The following is a 17,897-nucleotide window of genomic DNA, read 5'->3' on the forward strand; positions in this document are numbered from 1 at the left end:
GGGGAAGGAGATGGATGAATAGTGAAACTGTCTTATTTAGAGACTGGGGGGGTGGAGGCACGACACACAGCGGGGATTTCATTCAAGAGAGAATGTGGGCTTCGCAGAGGCTAAACTTAGAGTACACACCTCAGGTGGAGATGTGGGCCACCGGCACGATGGGGAGGTGTGCACTTAACCTTTGCAGAGTTGCTCTTTTAAATTTTTGTTTTGGAGCAACACCTGGTGATGCTTAGGGGTGACTCCTACATTTCTGGAGGTGCTCAGGGGACCATACGGGATGCTGGGGATTGGAACTGGGTTGGCTACATGCAAGGCAAATGCCCTATCCACTCCACTATCTCTCCAGCCCTGCAGAGTTGGTTTTATAGGTTTTCTCCCGAGTTACCCCCCTGTGGGGCTTTCTAACTCCATTAAGAGTCTGTTGCGGGCTGGAGCAATAGCACAGTGGGTAGGGCATTTGCCTTGCACGCGACTGACCCGGGTTCGATTCCCAGCATCCCATATGGTTCCCTGAGCACCGCCAGGAGTAATTCCTGAGTGCGTGAGCCAGGAGTAACCCCTGTGCAACACCAGGTGTGACCCAAAAAGAAAAAAAAAAAGTCTATTGCTATGGTGTTGTCAAGGAAGAGACCGAAATTTTCTGGTAGTCCACTTTCATGTCTCCGCTGAAGTATGTCCTCTCCTGTGTGGCCGAGGCTTCTCCTAAGCCAACTCTGATGCCAGTTAGGCCTCAGTTCTGTGTCCTCAAAGTGGGTCCAGCAACGATGCTTTTATATGCTTTAGGCTAGTGACATAGTAACTTCTTCAAATCCCAGCTTGGTTTTATTAAGCCCCAAGACCTCATTGCCAGGGAGCCCCCTAGCTACCTGCCAGCTTCACCTTCATCAGTCCTTACTTAATGCCCCGGCCACTTCCTCGGTGGCTGAGGTGGGCAGAGAGGGAAGTGGGAGATTCCTTTCTTGAGATTGCCACCTCTCGCTCTCCCTCCCTTCTTCCCCTCTTTCTCTCCGTCCCTCAGCCCTACTGCACAGAAGTGGCCCAATGACCTCTCATCTTTCGATGGTGGACTCACATCCCCCACCCCCGACACTAACAAGTCAAAACTGACCATGCAGAGCTGCTCAAGTGATGTCTAAACCCCAGCAGGAAGCGAGTTAGGACTGACAGGGGTCAGTGGTCCTCAGGCCACTCACCTCCAGCACAGAAGTTTAGTCGGTTTAAGGAATTCGAGCACTCAAAAACTGGCTAGCACCAAGCCAATATCCATTCAGTATTTTGAGTTTTTTGTTGTTGTTGTTGTTGCTGCTGTTTTGTCTTTTGGGTTTGGGGCACACCCAGCGGTGCTCAGGGCTTACTCCTTGGCTCTGTACTCAGGGATCACTCCTGGAGGGCTCAGGAGACGACAGCGGGTGTGGGGGACCAAACTTGGGCCAACCACATGCAAGGCAAACACCCTACCTACTGTATTATCTCTCCAGCCCCCTACTTTCCCAGTAATTATAATAAATAATAATTAAAAAAAGAAAAATCTGGACCACTTAAGACTATTATAGGCAGACAGACGCAGGGGAAGGGGGGTGGTATTCGGAGAATAGGAAAGTTTTTGGGAAATAATTAACATTCCTCGCCCCAACCTGAACCCATGGCCCCCTGAGAACTCAGATGGTGGGGACCAGTTCCCCCACCAGGTAGAACAAGTGGATTAGACAGCTGCCCATGGGCGATGGGCACCAGCATCCATGCCACCCGGGTGCCCGTAGCTGACTTTACCAGTCTGCATGTTACAGCCCATGCAAGCTCCCGGGTTCTCATCCTCAAGCCATCAAAACTGAAGGCAAGGGACTGGAGATAAAAAGGCCAAATTGAGAAAAGATTTTAAGAAAAGGGTAAGGAAGGCAAAAAAGAAAGCCAGAGAAACTCTAGGATTATGGCAAGATTCCCTGGAGCAGAGTTCCAGAGAAAGGGAGAAATGTTCCCCTCCTATAGTTTTAACAAGGGGAGTGTGTGCGCAAGCATTTTGCATTAAGGGTAAAGAAGGCGGCCAGGAAAACAGGGGGTCGGTGCTGAGATGATTATCGTCTGGTGTCCTGTCATCCAGGTGACTCAGGTTACCAGGCACACCCCGGGCCCACCCTCCCGACACTCCGTGCCAGCAACCCTTTCCTGAGGGCCCCGTTCCTCACCTCCTACCTTTGCGTCAGCATGGCCCCAGGTAGCACCGTTTACTCAAGGGTCCCCCCTCAGGCCCCATTTCACCCGAGTCCCCTGGAACAAGCTCAAGCACGGCCAGGTACCATTTCTGTATAAGAACCAAAATGAGAGATGTCACTGCAAAGCTTCTGCAGTGAGAGAACACACGTTCCTTTGGGGAGTCAAATCTGGATCAGCTCTGCACAAGGCAAGTGCCTAACTGTACTATCTCTCCAACCCCTACAGAATTTTCTTTCCTAAAAAGTTAATACTAAAAAAGTTTTGTTGGGGCTGGAGAGATAGCACAGCGGGTAGGGCGTTTGCCTTGCACGTGGCCGACCCAGGTTCAAATCCCAGCATCCCATATGGTCCCCTGAGCACAGCCAGGGGTAATTCCTGAGTGAAAAGCCAGGAGTAACCCCTGTGCATCGCCAGGTGTGACCCAAAAAGCAAAAAAAATAAAAAATAAAAAAGTTTTGTTGCAGGCAGATAGATAGGGGGGTCCTAGCAATGGGTTTTCCCGGAATAAAGCTAAGGAGAAAAAAACTGAGGCAACACCGAGAGAAGGGTGGATTCTCTCAGACACGAAGAAGCTATAAGAGACTATAAAGGTACTGACAAGAATAGAAATTTAAGTTTTCCTCCCCTGTGACAACACCTATATATGCAGAGAACTCCAGGTCAAGACAATTTGAAGAAACTGCGGATATATATAACACCTTCTCCCAAAGCCAATGACTGTCTTTTCCTCTCTGGAGAAACCCGTGTTCTCTCTCTCTCTCTCTCTCTCTCTCTCTCTCTCTCTCTCTCTCTCTCTCTCTCTCTCTCTCTCTCTCTCTCTCTTTCTCGCGCGCGCGCGCTCTCTCTCTCTGTCTGTTTGTCTGTCTGTCTGTCTGTCTGTCTCTCTCTCTCCCCCACCCCCCCATACATTTCTCTAAATTTCTTTCAACAAAAAGTAAGTTGCAGGGCTGGTGAGATGGTACAGTTGGTTCAGCCCTTGGCTTGCCTGAGGCTGACCTGGGTTCAATCCCCAGCATCCCGTAATGGTCCCCCAAGCCCACCAGGCGTGATCCCTGAGTGAGACCAGGAGTCAGCCCTGAACACTCTTGGGTGTGGCCAGAAAGATGTGCAAACAAACCCCAAAACCCAACTCGGGCTGGGTACAGTGGGTAGGGCAATTGCCTTGAAAGAGGCCAAGCTGGCTTGAATCCCTGGTATAGTCCCCTGCCCCCTGCCAGGGTTAAGCCCCGAGCACCACCGTGTGCCCTTCCCCTCCCCCCCAACAAAGCCCAACTATTTTGTTTCACTATTTTGCCTTCTGAAATTCTCTATGAGGAAAGGCGACATTCCTGAAAGGCCTGTGCCACAGTCAGGACTGACTTTCTTCCCCTGCGCTGGGCAGAACAAGCGGGCTTCAGGCGTGGCTTGACGGCTGTCTCGTTCGGCGCCTCACAGTGCTCGGAGCAGACTTTTCCCGTCATGACCCACTCGGCCTTTCCGTGGTGGCCCAGGTGGGTCGGGCAGAGAGGTAGAAGACGGCCTTCTCAGGGCCCCTCCCTTGCTCCCTTCTTCACCCAAGACTCGAGAGCATCTTCCTTGGTCTAATGTATTCAAGATTACCCGTGTGGCAGTATTTATTTGTCCTTCACTCCTTTTTATGGGTGAGTATTTCCACTGTGTGAATATGGACGTTTTGCTCATGCAGTCTCATAAACGGATGGGCATCTGGTTGTTTCTACTTTAGGGTTATTTTATATGACGCCGCTAAGCACACTGATATCTTTGTGCGAATATATGTCTTCAATTTTCTCAGGTAAACTTCCCTGCCGAATTTATTTTTACAGCTCTGGTGGACTGTTGAGGTGAGAGACCTCTACTAAATGGTCCTGCTATTTCACTGCAATGTAACTAGATGCGCATTTATTTCTATCTGTCGTGTCTGTTAAGTTGAGATGGTCTCGGGGCCTTTCCCCTATTTCCCCAGTCTCTTTAGGATCTCCCATTCTTTTTAACAGCTCTCATTCAGTTTTCACATCTTCCCATCTCTATGTGGTACTGTAAATAGATTTTTTTCCCTAGCTATTCCTTCCACAGCTCTGTCTACTAAGGGTTTCCAAATTCTATATTTGACTTCTTGAAAATATTTTGGCATTCTCCTCAAATATGCCCGATCCTGATGTTTCTTCCAGTCAAATAAATATTATTTTCTCTACTACATTTGTTTCTCTTATTTTAATCATTTAAAACACACCTGCTTTAGTCTGTCCATAATACTACTTTCTGAAGTTATTGTTTTTTTTCCCCCTTCTATTGATTTTCACTTGTGGAAGATTATTTTCTTGTCTGGCTTATAATTTTATAGTGTGAACTCACCTCCAGGAAGCTTTATTTATGGGACTCCTGTGTTACTTACATTTAGGGTGGTGTCATTGATAGATTTTGTTTTGTTTTGGGCCCTACCCCTACTCCATACTAGGGGTCACTCCTTGATCAGGAGATTATGAGATAGGCCAGTCAACCCTGGCTCAATCCCTGGCACCACATATGGTTTCCCTAAGCACTGCGCATGGCCCCTCCCCAAACACACAAAAAACTATGCTTCCTACACGCAAAGCACGTGCTCCAGCCCACTTATCTATCTCAGTGGCCAAAGGCTGCATCTTTGAAAGTCATTTCAGGTGGGCAGGCAGATGATGTCTCAATGAGCAGGAACAGACTGGACCCTTCACACTGCCTGGCTCCCAAGCACTGCTGGAAGAGTCTCCTTCCCACCCCCAAGCAACACCAGGTGTGGAGAAATAAAAAGACATTTTGGACTTGTTTCTGACCTACTGCCAGTTATTATCAGTCCAGAATCACTACCTACACTATGGATCTAAACTCCAGGCCCCAAGCAGGAGAGACAATGCACCAGGCAGGCGCATGGGTTTCTCTCTCTTTTTTTTTTCTTTTTGGGTCACACCCAGCGATGCTCAGGGGTTACTCCTGGCTCTGCACTCAGAAATCACTCCTGGCGGTGCTCAGAGGACCATATAGGATGCTAGGAATCAAACCCAGGCTGGCTGCATGCAAGGCAAACACCCTACCTTTTATGCTATCACTCCAGCCCTGAGCACGGGCTTCTCATGCAGGAAGTCAGGTTCAAGCCCCAAATCACAAGGTACCCAATGCTTTGCACTGCGAGCAAACCCTGAGCACTGCTGGGTGTGGTCCAAAGCCAAAAAGAAACAGCAACAACAAAAATAGTAAGAACAATTAAAACATAAATAAGATCCAGGTGCCAAAAGAGTTGAATAATGGCCTGTATTAAACATTCTCTTGGGGTGGACCAAAGAGGTAAGACAGCAGGTAGGGCACTTGCCTTGCATGCGGCCAACCTGGGTTTGATCCCCAGCACCACATATAGACCTGAACTCTGCCAGCAGTGATTTCTGAGTGCAAAGCCAGAAATAAACCCTAAGCACCACTGCATGTGGCCCTCTACTTCCCCTCCCCACAAAAATCATTCTCTTGGGGCCTTTGGGCTGGAATGGGGGTTAAGGTGCTAGCTGACCCCAGTTAGATTCCTAGCACTGTCTGTGGTTCCCCAGCATTGCCAAGAGTAATCTGGAGCACAAGGCAAGAGTAAGCCCTGAATACACCAGGTGTGGCCCCCAAACCAACCAAACAAAAACTCTCAAGAGTGTGGGCTAGAGAGATAGATCTGGGTTCCATCCCCAGAACCAGATGGCACCCTGAGCAGCACTAAGAGTGATCGACCCCAGAGCACCAAGCCAGGGAAAGCCCCAGCACCTCGAAATGTGACCCCCCCCAAAAAAACAACAACAAAAATAACCAAGGGAAATGTTCTTTTTCTTTGGAGTCACACCCAGTGGTGGTCGGGGGTGGAATCCAGGTCTGCATGCAAAGCATATGATCTGGTTCCTTACGCCATCCCTCCAGCCCAAAACTTCATTATTGAAATTACTATTTAAAATCCAGATGAAACTAGTTGAAAAAAATTGTGAAACTGACGAATCTTAGAGGAATTTTCAAAGAATTGATGATAAGGCTACAGAGGCCATGAAGGAACAATCTGCGGTATTATGGAGATCAAATTATCCAAAGTCAATTATTCCAGCAAGATTTTGCTAGCTTGAAGAAGAGTTATTATACAATAAAATACTGATATAATTACTGATATAATTTTAGCAATTTATACTACTCACAGGGTAGGTAACAGAGTTATTTAACATAATAATCTAAGGCATCCATAATTCTGAGACAGACTTTTCCCAATAAAGAAGACTAGTTATCAAGTGTGCATTATTAGTTTTGAGAGATTCTTAAAATATTTAATAAAATTGTTGCTTTGAAGATAATAAAAAGCATAAAATCAAATTTTTCACTGACCAGAGATTAAAGATATTAAACTTCTATTTGTTATAAGAAATTAAAAATTTTACATTTTTAATTTTATATTTATTTATAAATAAATAAAACTATCTTTCTCAGTGTCAATATTCTGTGAGCTTCTTCTAGCCCTTTCCTTCACTGAGGCTAAACTTTGACACTCTCAGTTACACCTGGGATTTCAATTCTACCCTGTCTTAGATTCTCCTTATCTTAAATAAGCCCTGAGTGTCATTTTCTATCCTCTCATAATTACAAAGACTCCCTGGTCCCAACTACTTTGGAATCTGGGTATTCTAGGTGGATTCTATTTTTGTTCCTACTCCGCCTATGTTTGGTATATTTGGATAAGTGAAAAATGAGAGGATGGTTTTAAAATGCACTCCATACCCACTTCCTTTGCTCTTACTGTCATTGTTGCAATGTCCAAGAGTCCCACAGTTGGCTGCATTATACTGGAGATGACACACTTGCGGTGGCAGCAACTATGGCAGAGCCACCAGGATCAGTAAAGCATGTCTACCAGGGAACTACATTTCTCAGTAATCAAAGGGACATGGCCACGAAGACTCAGGACTTTTTCTCTGAATGGAGTAAACCTCTACTACAGAAACCCTCCACAAATATGGGCCTTGGCAAAATCAAGTGGTAAAGTCCATTTCTCATTATACAATGCACCGGAAATTGGGTATATGCATTTAATTGGGTATATACATTAATAAATTCGGCAGGGAAGTTTACCTGAGAAAATTGAAGACATATTTTCGCACAAAGATGTCAGTGTGCTTAGCAGCGTCATACAAAATAACCCTAAAGTAGAAACAACCTAGCTCTCCAGGCTTCTGGGTTTCTTTAGAAGCTCTGAATTGTATATCCGCCTAAGGTTACACCTCCAGACCAGTCTGGAGTTAATGGCTAAAGCAAAACACAAACTGTCACTGGTTCAACTCCATAGGTTGGTCCCATACCCAGATAAAACTCTTCATTAGCAACAACCTTTCTTTCCTGACTCCTCCTTAGAAAACCAGCTCTAACACGGCCCGGACAATGCTCCGGACCCGAATCGGGGCCAGCAACACCAGGGGGCCGGAAGGAGGAGGTGCCGCCAGCACACCTTCTCCAGATGGAACCCTGGCGACACTGAGCAGCAACTAACACGGCTCCAGGATTCGGGACTGGGACACATCCGAGCCACGTGACCTTTTCTAAAACCTGAAAACATACAATCTTTTAATGGAAAACTAATTATCAAATGCCTCCTTATTAGGGTTATCTTGTTTGGGGATATAACTCCCACAACAATAGTGAGTTTTGTGTTGAAATATGGAACGTAATCAGGTGAAGAGAAAATGAAGTGAAATTCATCAGTTATACAGTTGGGGTGGGGGGCGGGGGGTATACCGGGGATTTTGGTGGTGGAATATGGGCACTGGTGAAGGGATGGTGTTTGAATACGGTATAAGAGACATAAACCTGAGAACTCTGTAACTTTCCACATGGTGATAAAATTAAAAAAAAAAAAAAAGAAAACCAGCTCTGCTCTCTGGCCCATGCCAAATTTTCACAACAGACAAGATCAGCTGTTTTCTGCAAAGCAGTCATGGGCACAAAAATTTCTTTAAGGATCTGATCCCCACTTTCAGTAAGTCAGGCCACTACGAGTCATTTTTTAATGACAGTTAATTGCAAGATTATAACTCAGACAATTAAAAGATTTGTTTCCATTGAAATGGCTACAGGCTTTACTGCAAAGGAACCCTGGGGTGGAGGAGAGAGGTGGTAGGGTAAAAGGAAGCCAGGAAAGAAGCCAGGCTACTAAACAGATGGTGGCCGGTGAGGGGTTTGTAAAGGGGTAGGCCTTTCTGGTGGATCACGTCTAATCAGTTTGGTTGGTATGTCTTCTTCCTGGGTGCACAGACATCTCTCTGGCAGGTTTTGCAGAATGCTGGCTTATCTTTGCTTGTGTTCTTTGATAGAAGGCTAAGTGTGAGTATTCTGGGTCTTTTCCCAGACAGTTTTGGGTGGTGACTTGGTATTACTGAGGTTCACAAAAAGGAGGAAGCCATGCCTTTCCCCCTCGAGGAAAAAAAATGTGGGGCAAAGTGATGCTACCACAGGTAGGGCACTTGCCTTGGAGATGGCCAACTCAAATTTGATCCCTGATATCCCATATGGTTCCCCAGGCAGAGCCAGGAGTGATCCCTGAGCCCAGAGCAAAGGGTAAGCCCTATAAAATAAAATAATGAAAAAAAAATTTTTAATGTGAGTATATGACTAATTCTTGGCCTTCAGAGGCCCTGAGTTGAAGATATTCAAGGGGAAAGATCTCAGGCAATAAACACCACTTTGGCGGTCAGTGGTACAGGAGCCAAAGAGATAGTAGGGAACTTGCCTTGAGTGCAACCAATCTGAGTTGGATTCCCAGGACCCTATTTGGTCCCCTGAGTAATCCTTGAGTGCATAACCAGGAGTAAGCCCTGAGCACAGCTGCGTGTCTCCCCCATCCTTCCCACCCCTTTGGCAACACACACACACACACACACTCTCTCTCTCTCTCTCTCTCACACACACACACAAAAAAAAAAAAAAGAAAAAGAAAAAAGAAAACCCAGAATCTAACACTCTGCTGAATGGGAGAAATAATTATTTGCACACATCACATAAAAAGCTGATATCCAAAATCTATAAAGCACTCACAAAATCCAACAACAAAAAAATCCAAGGATCCAATCCAAAAATCGGATAAGGAGATGAACAGACACATTCCCAAAGAAAACATACAGATGAACAACAGTAATATAATAAAGTGCTCATCATCACTCATGATTAGAGAAATCCAAGTCAAAACTGGAAGGAGTCCAAATGCTCATCAGTTGCACTAACTAAAGTGTGACCTATGCATACAACGAGCATTATTCAGCAAAAAAGAAGAATGAACTGCTGGCAGGAGCTGCAATATAAATAAACCTCAAAAACATTAGGCTAAAGAAGCCAGAAACAAAAGCACAAAGCATATGATTCTATTTAAATAAAATGTCCAGGAAAGATAAATTTATACAGCCAAAAAGCTGGTAAGCCAGGATAAAGAACAGGATGTACAAACAGACATGAGGAAAATTTCTGCACTATGGATAGGCTCTAAGTTGAGATTCTGGTGATAAGTGCACAACTTTAAAATTTAGTAAAAACCACTAAAATATCTTATAATTAGTGATTTCTATCTGCAATTATATATAAAAGTTCCTTTTTTTATTGTTGGGACAGTGGGGAAATGACACCAGAGTCACATCAGAAGGTGTGAAAATTTTCAAAGGTCCGTGAAGCTGCAGCTGGTATACTTTGTAGATTTAGAAAGCCGCACCTTCTCTCTTCCTTCCTGAATAATTCTGTCTAGAAAACATTATATGAGAACAGCAGTCAAATGGTTGGGGAGTTTAGGAGAGGTGTTGGGATGGTGAGTCAGGGACAATGCGGGTAAGAAGACTATCCACTTCAGAGCTCAGTGGCTATCAGCTTGGCCTGAGCTGCTGCAGACCTAAAATTCTGGGGAGGGTGGACAGGGGGTCAGTGGCTGCAAAGGGAGCCTGGTTACATACAGGAAGAAACAATCAAGAAAGTATAAGGATAATGGGATTTTCAGGTTTCTACCAAAGAAAAGAGGTATCACTGTATCACTGCCATCCTGTTGCTCGTCAATTTACTCAAGCGGGCACCAGTGACATCTCTATTCCTCCCAGTCCTGAGATTTTAGCAGCCTCTCCTTACTCGTCTTTCCCAACGATTGGTGGCTTTCAGGGTCAGGGGAATGAGACCTATTGTTACTGTTTTTGGCATATCGAATACGCCACGAGTAGCTTGCCAGGCTCTGCCCATGCGGGTGGGATACTCTCAGTAGCCTGCACGGCTCTCCGAGAGGTAATATATATATATTACATACACACATATATATGTATATGATATATTACTATGATTGTTGCCTACTGTCTGAACTTCATCAAATATGGTGTGGTAATTATGGAAAATGGGTAGGAAGTGTCTTATAATGAAAAGCGGTACAAATATGGAAATGGAGGAAAATAGGATAAACTACTGGAAGTATAATTTATCAATGTGTGCTCAGAATTTTCATATATAAAATAGATATGTGCTTTTTCATATGAAATTGAAGTATACACTTTCTGGGAGCAATCATAGTAGATACCGGCAACCATGCCTACCACCCATACCTTGGCTATTAAATTCAAAGGAATCTAAGAGAAATGGCTAGCACAGGGACACTGGCAGGGAGGTACAAAACAAGATAGCCAGCAACATCTTATCAGGACAGAAAGTTAGGAAACTGTTAAAGAATGATGGAAACACAGTCTGAGAGAGTCAGAAGCCAGCTTGTAAAGGCTCCCCTTGACCAAGTATGATAGAATTTGACCACTGAGATATATAAAGAGTGCTGGAGAGATGATACAGAAGTTAGGGCACTTGCCTTACCCGTAGACAAGCTGGGTTCGAATCCTGGCACCACATATGATAGTCCCTTGAGCACTGATAGGCATGAAATCTGAGTACAAAGTCAGGGGTTAAGTCCTGAGCACTGCCAGGTGTTAACACCCCCCAAATATATGTTAATATTATAACTCACTAAGAACCTATTGAGTTCATGCTAACATAATAAAATACGCAAAAACTATAATAAATGAACAGAGACATGAGAAAACTTTCCTCTTTCCTTTACAGTGCAACATAAACTGATGAGTGCTGGAAAAATGATGGAACTCCTTTTTTCTTTTTTTGGGGAGGCTGGGGAGGTCACAGCTGGCAGTGCTCAAGGGTTAATCCTGGTGGTGCTCAGGGGATGATGTTATGAGGTAGCAGGGACTGAACCTGGTCGGCCACTTACAAGGCCGACAAATGCCCTATCTACTATATTATCATTCTGGCCCCGAATGATGGAATTTTGAAAGTAGCACTTGGCACCCAACTTATAATAATTTCTCCAGGAAACACCAATGAATGCTAAAACTGGTGGGTTAAAATTTAATGAAGAATGGACTGGCCTCTATGTTTCAGAGGACAACTGGCCTCTATTCTTCATAGGTGACAAGTTAAAATTTGAGGGGAAAACTACTATATTTCCCTCAAAATATGTAGGGGAAAAAAACAACTTTACAGTGGAAAAACCTTGCAGATAGCATCAACATTCACTTCATAGTAACGGGACAAACGAGAGCCTGTCACCCGACAGAGTGAAAGAACACACCAGCCTTTTTTCTGATACTCCCGGGAAAAATGCTGGAGAGGAACAGAATATGCGACTCCAAATGATGCCACTTCTGCAAAAGAAGTATTTTAAACTGAAGGCAACTGAGAATCAACAAATGCATGAAGAATTCTCTGTGCTAGTTTACCTAAAACCCAAATTTCTATTGAGGAAGGTGCCCCTGTGTACTGAGGCTAGTCATGGTTGGTGTATTTGCATGACCAGGTCTTATGAAAATAAGCCTTTTCTTCCACTAGGCTAATTTTTTCCACAATTTACTGTGTCTTAAAATTCAATCCCTCTTTTCACTGTTGGGTGTAAAAGTTGATGAAACCATGCATTTGACTTTCATTTCTTTTCTGTGAACTTGCTGCATGCATCATCATTTTATATGTATGCTTTTTTGTCTATTACTCTGTCCTTTGTTAGTTTAATCACAGGCCCCCTGGTACAAAACCTGAAAAAGACTTTCCACTGACATTTCATAATCTGACTAGTCCTCAGGAAGATCAGGTAAATCCACATTAAGGGACAACTGGCCTCTATTCTTCATAGGTGACAAGTTAAAATTTGAGGGGAAAATTAGAGAATTTATTCCTGTTGAAGACAAAAACAATTATATCACACGAAGCTGAATTCCTAGATCAAAGAACTGGAGCGTATCCGTTGCAGACCGGTTTTGTGCCATACCCAGCAATGCTCAGGGGTTACTCCTGTCTCTACACTCAGAATTACTCCTGTTGGTGCTCAGGATGCAGGAGATGAACCTGGCTCAGTCACACACAAGACAAACGCCCTACCCACTGCACTACTGCTCTGGCCCCCGCATGCCAATTTAATCCTTGGCTCCCGATGGTCCCCCAGCATAGCTGGAAACAATGAAACTGTGAGCACCAAGCTGTGAGTGGGGGAGGAGAGGTAGGGCCAGAGAGATAGCTTGATGGGTGAGTCCCAGCTATGCAATGGGAGGCCAGGGCTTGAACTTGGCACTGCCATGACTCCCTGAGCACCACTGAGACCCTGAGCACAAAGCTGGGAGTAGCATCCAGCACTGCTATATATGCCCACCCCTCCCAAAAGACATTATTGGGTCATTGGTGAAGTATGAATTAAACTTATGTTTAACTCATTAGCTGGTGACATTTATCAATTTCCTGATTTCAGTGGCTATACTGTAGTTATGAAAATGGCTCTATAGGAAGTAGGTATCTGGGGTGCTGGTTCTCAAATGGGGAACATAAAAAAGCTAAGACAAGCTTTCTGTCAAGGGCCAGAGATTAAAAGTTTAGACTTTGCAGGACATATGTGATATCTGTAAGCATATTTCCTTTTTATTTTTTGTTTGTTTCAGGGCCACACCTGGCAATGTTCAGGGGTTACTTCTGATGGTGCTCAAGAAACCACATGGGGTGCAAGATTGAACCCAGGATGGCCACGTGCAAGGCAAACAACTTTTCTACTGTACTGGACCGTTAGCCCCACCTATTTAATTTTTTGGTTTGCTTTTTGTTTGTTTGTGGGCAACACCTGGCGATGCTCGGGGGTTACTCCTGGGTCTGTACTCAGGAATCACTCCTGATGGTGCTCAGGGAACCATATAGGGTGCTGGGGATCAAACCTGAACCAGCCACAAGCAAGTTCAGTCTTATCACTGTTTTACAGCTCTAGTCCCTTATTTTCTTTGCTTTTTTAAATTTAGGCCAAACCAAGTGTTGTTCAGGGCTTATTCCTGGCTCTTCACTCAGATCACTCCCGGTGGTGCTCAGGAGACCACTGGGATGTTGGGGATTGAACGCGGGTCGGGCACATGCAAGGCAAGAGCCTTAACCACAGTACTATCTCTCCAGACCATTATTTCAATTTTTAAAATAAATCCTTAAAAATCCACTCTTAGAGGCTGGAGTGACACCATAGTGGGAAGGTGTTTGCCTTGCACGTGCCCGACCCGGATTCGATTCCCAGCATCCCATATGGTCCCCTGAGCACTGCCAGGAGTAATTCCTGAGTGCAAATCCAGGAGTAACCCCTGAGCATTGCCAGATGTGACCCAAAAAGAAAAAAAAGATCTATTTTTAGTGTGGGGGCTATACAAAGGAATCCCGATGGCAGGCTGCATTTCGTCCATGAACTGTAGTCTGGGGACAAGGGGGACTATGAATTGCTTGTTTTTGAAAATGAAAATTATATTTTTAAAAACATTTCTGGGTTGAAGTGATATCACAGTGAAGACGGCACTTGACTTCCACACAGGAGGGAGAAGAAGGAGGAAGAGGTGTAGGAAGAGGAGGCGGGGAGGAAGTGGAAGCAGAAACTCAGCAGCAGAAGCAGCAGCAGAAGCAGCAGCAGCAGCAGAAGCAAGGAGCTCTTAAAGGAATGTAAAACAGTGTCTCTCATTTTAGGATCATGTCCTGATGTGCCCAGTGGGCGAATTTTCAATAGCAACAATTAGTGGGAGTGTTCGAGAGGGAAGGAGGAAGGAACCCAGCTGCAGCACTGCTTTAGCTTGGTCGATAATAAAGCATCCGCTAGAAACACAACAAATGCTAACACCTAAAGGTATCCATGGGAAAATAGGAAGAGAAAATAGATGCAAATGAAGTGTGAAGAACAAAAAAATTGATTTTTTTTCCCAACAAAGGCAGAAGCAAAATAACTAGCAGCACGTGAATTAAGTTTAAATGGGGGCCAGGGAGATAGTACAGCTGGTAGGGCACTTGGCTTGTGGTTGATCAGGCTCGATCCCTGGCACCAGCAGGGGTGATCCCACGCCTCAAGTAAAGACAAATGTGGCCCAAAAAGAAAACAAATGAAAAAAGCGAAGTTTAAATGCATTGACTCACTTAAATCCCTTAAAGTCAACCTTGGAGGGCCAGAGAAATTGTAAAGTGAATAAGATACTTCTTGCCTTGTATGAGGCTCACCCCAGTTTGATCTCTGGCATGACATATGATCCCCTGCACTGGGTCAGGAGATAGCACTTAGCACAGCTGGGTGTGGCCCAAAAAAACAAACAAAAAAATGACCCCAGAAGCTATTTCCATTTTAACTATGTAGGAAATGGAGGTGGAAAGAAGCAGGTAATTTGTCAGCAACAGGGCTTAGATAACAAATTCTAGAGCTGGGAGATGGATTAAAGTGCACAATGATAGGGGCTGGAGCAATAGCACAACGGGTAGGGCGTTTGCCTTGCACACGACCGACCTGGGTTCGATTCCCAGAATTCCATATGATCCCCTGAGCACCACCAGGGGTAATTCCTGAGTGCAGAGCCAGAAGTAACCCCTGTGCATCGCCGGGTGTGGGCCTCCCCCCACAAAAAAAAAGCAAAAAAAAAAAAAGTGCACGATGATAAAGAGATGGCCTGAGGGCTGCCACTTGGTTTGGTGGGGTTTGTTTTGTTTTTGGTCACACCTGGCAACGCACAAGGATCACTCATGGCACAGCTTCAGGTGCTAAGAATGAAACACGGGCAAGCACCTTACCCACAGGACTGTATCTTGGGCCTGAAGGCTGAAGCTTGATCCCTGGCATAGCATGCTCCCCAAGTATTGCCAGGAACCACAACCAAGCAAGGAGTTGGGAGACTGAGACAATCTAGTAAGGTGCTACACACAGTTGAAGTGGGGGCTATCCTCGGCATCATATATGGTCCCTTGAGCACCACTAGCAGAGACCCAAGAACAACAAACAAAAAAACCAATAAAAACCGGAGCATGGACCCCGGTAGCCTGAGTACCTCTAGGTGTCACCCTACAACCAAAAAAGACAAAAGTTCCACTCCGGAGCTGTCCCACTTTTGGAATCTTTTTGAAAAAGTAGCTTTAGGAGTAACACGGCCGGAGAATGCTCCGGACCCGAAATGGGGCCAGCAACCCCAGGGATCCAGACAGAGGAGGTGCAGTCACCACACCTTCTCCAGATGGAGCCCTGGCGACACTGAGCAGCAACTAACACAGCTCCGGGATGCGGGACTGGGACACATCCAATCTGTGCAGCCACTAATGCGGCCGCGCGACCTTTTCTAAAAACTGAAAACATATAATCTTTTAATGGAAAACTAATTATCAAATTCTTCCTTGGTAGTAGGGCTGTCTTTCTTGGGGGGAAACTCCAACAACAATAGTGAGTTTTGTGTTGAAATATGGAACGTAATCAAGGTAAAGAGAAAATGAAGTGAAATTCATCAGTTATACAGGTGGGGGTAGGGGGGGCGGGGGCGGGGGGTATACTGGGGATTTTGGTGGTGGAATATGGGCACTGGTGAAGGGATGGTGTTTGAATATTGTATAACTGAGACATAAACCTGAGAACTTTGTAACTTTCCACATGGTGATAAAATAAAAATTAAAAAAATAATAATAAAAATTATACAGAAAAAAAAAGAAAAAGTAGCTTTAAAAAAAGTCAAGAAAATAGCTGTTGGTAAAATGAAATTATTTCTTGCTTTTCTTTTTGGCAAGAAATAATCTACCAAAAATATGAAAGTCTGCTTAGTTTTGGAGGCCCCAAGGAACACCTGTCCCCAGCCATAAAAGTCTAAAGAAAGCCGCTCATACATTTGACACTGGCGACAAACTTTAATAGTGAACTTGTTGGGGCTGGAGAGAGTATTAGGACTTTGTCTTGCATGCAGCTGACCCCTGTTTGATCCCTGGCTTCCCATATGGTCCCCTAAGCACTGCCAGGAGTAATTCCTAAGTGCAAACCAGGAGTAACCCCCGAGCATCTCTGGGTGTGGAACAAAAACAAAACAAAACAAAAAATAGTGAACTGTGGCTGAAGATATTCAAGCAAAGGCTGAGCAGGTTTTTTTTGCCATACATTTTATGGGAAGGACTTCTGTGCAGTAGGGAGAGGGTTAGAGAGAGGGGGGAAAAAACACCCATGTATATAAATATCACGGTAATAAGGATTTCTTGCTCCAAACCCTCCCAACTTTAGGTGTTGGACCAACTCATGGTAATTCAAAACCGAGGTAATTCTGACAATACCAAGAGGGAACAGCCAGAGACACAGTGTCTCCTCTCTCCGGGACTACAGTCATACCACCGATCACGAGTGCAGGATACCAAGCACTCTTTCCAACGGGGCTCATGGTTAGGCCAATACTGCAACAATCCTATCTGTGTGCCAATTAATAGGCTAGAATCATATTCTAAGAAGTACTTCAAGTTGACTAAAGATTAGAGGTTAATAAACTCAACCCAAATCACAGCAATATTTATTCTGATTTTATATTTTGGGGGGGCAGGGTATGCTAAGGGCTTTTTCCTGCCTCTGCGCTCAGGGATCACTCCAGGCGGGGTGACTCTGACTGGGTTTATAGAAGGAAGATGGCCACCAGAAAGACCAGACCATGAGAAGCTTGAACCGCCCCCCCCCCCCCCCCCGCCTCTGCACCGCCAATTTTCGGAGATAGGAGAGATGCTATAAATGCTGTCAATAATTGATCATAGTTGCATGAGGACATCATCACAAAAATTTCAGTAATTCAGAGAGTTTCCAACACATCCACATGGAGGGGGTGATACACTCAAACTCTAGATGGATAAAAGCTTCTGCACTCAGGACTCGCCCTACATGCCTCTTCACCCAGCTGTTCACCGTGTCCTTTCTCTTACCCTTTAATTAACTAGTCAAATTAAGTGCAGCAGGCTCCACTTTGCCATGGGGTATGTTCCAAAGGATGCCTGGCAATCTGCAGATAATACCAAACTAAACAGCTGAAGTTTTTTTCCTATATTCAGATACCTACAATAAAGTCTAATTTAAGCAGTGAGAGACTCACAACTATTAAACCAAAATGCACTATAATAAAGGCTATGAATGTGGAATCATTCTCTTACTATATTATAACATTTTTGCACTATGGTTGACTATTGGTAATTGAAAACTGTGGAAAGTAAAACCACATACAGGGGGTGGGGATCTACTTGAAGTGTTATCCTGAGTTCTGTGAGCCACTCGAGCAAATCACTTGAACCTGCAAAGGGAGTATGGCGTGCAAATGGAGTATGGTAATTCGTTGCCAAATTGGACAGAGCTTGTAGGTAACCTG

General features: G+C 44.7%; 1 protein-coding gene across 5 annotated transcripts in view; it reads right to left on the reverse strand.

The window, feature by feature from the left end:
- MAST2 (microtubule associated serine/threonine kinase 2) overlaps positions 1 to 17,897 on the reverse strand; it is a 159,070-nt gene that overhangs the window by 36,281 nt on the left and 104,892 nt on the right. The gene's annotated exons all lie outside the window — the stretch shown is intronic.

Source organism: Sorex araneus, chromosome 5, assembly GCF_027595985.1.
Source record: "Sorex araneus isolate mSorAra2 chromosome 5, mSorAra2.pri, whole genome shotgun sequence".
Classification (NCBI taxonomy): Eukaryota; Metazoa; Chordata; class Mammalia; order Eulipotyphla; family Soricidae; genus Sorex; species Sorex araneus.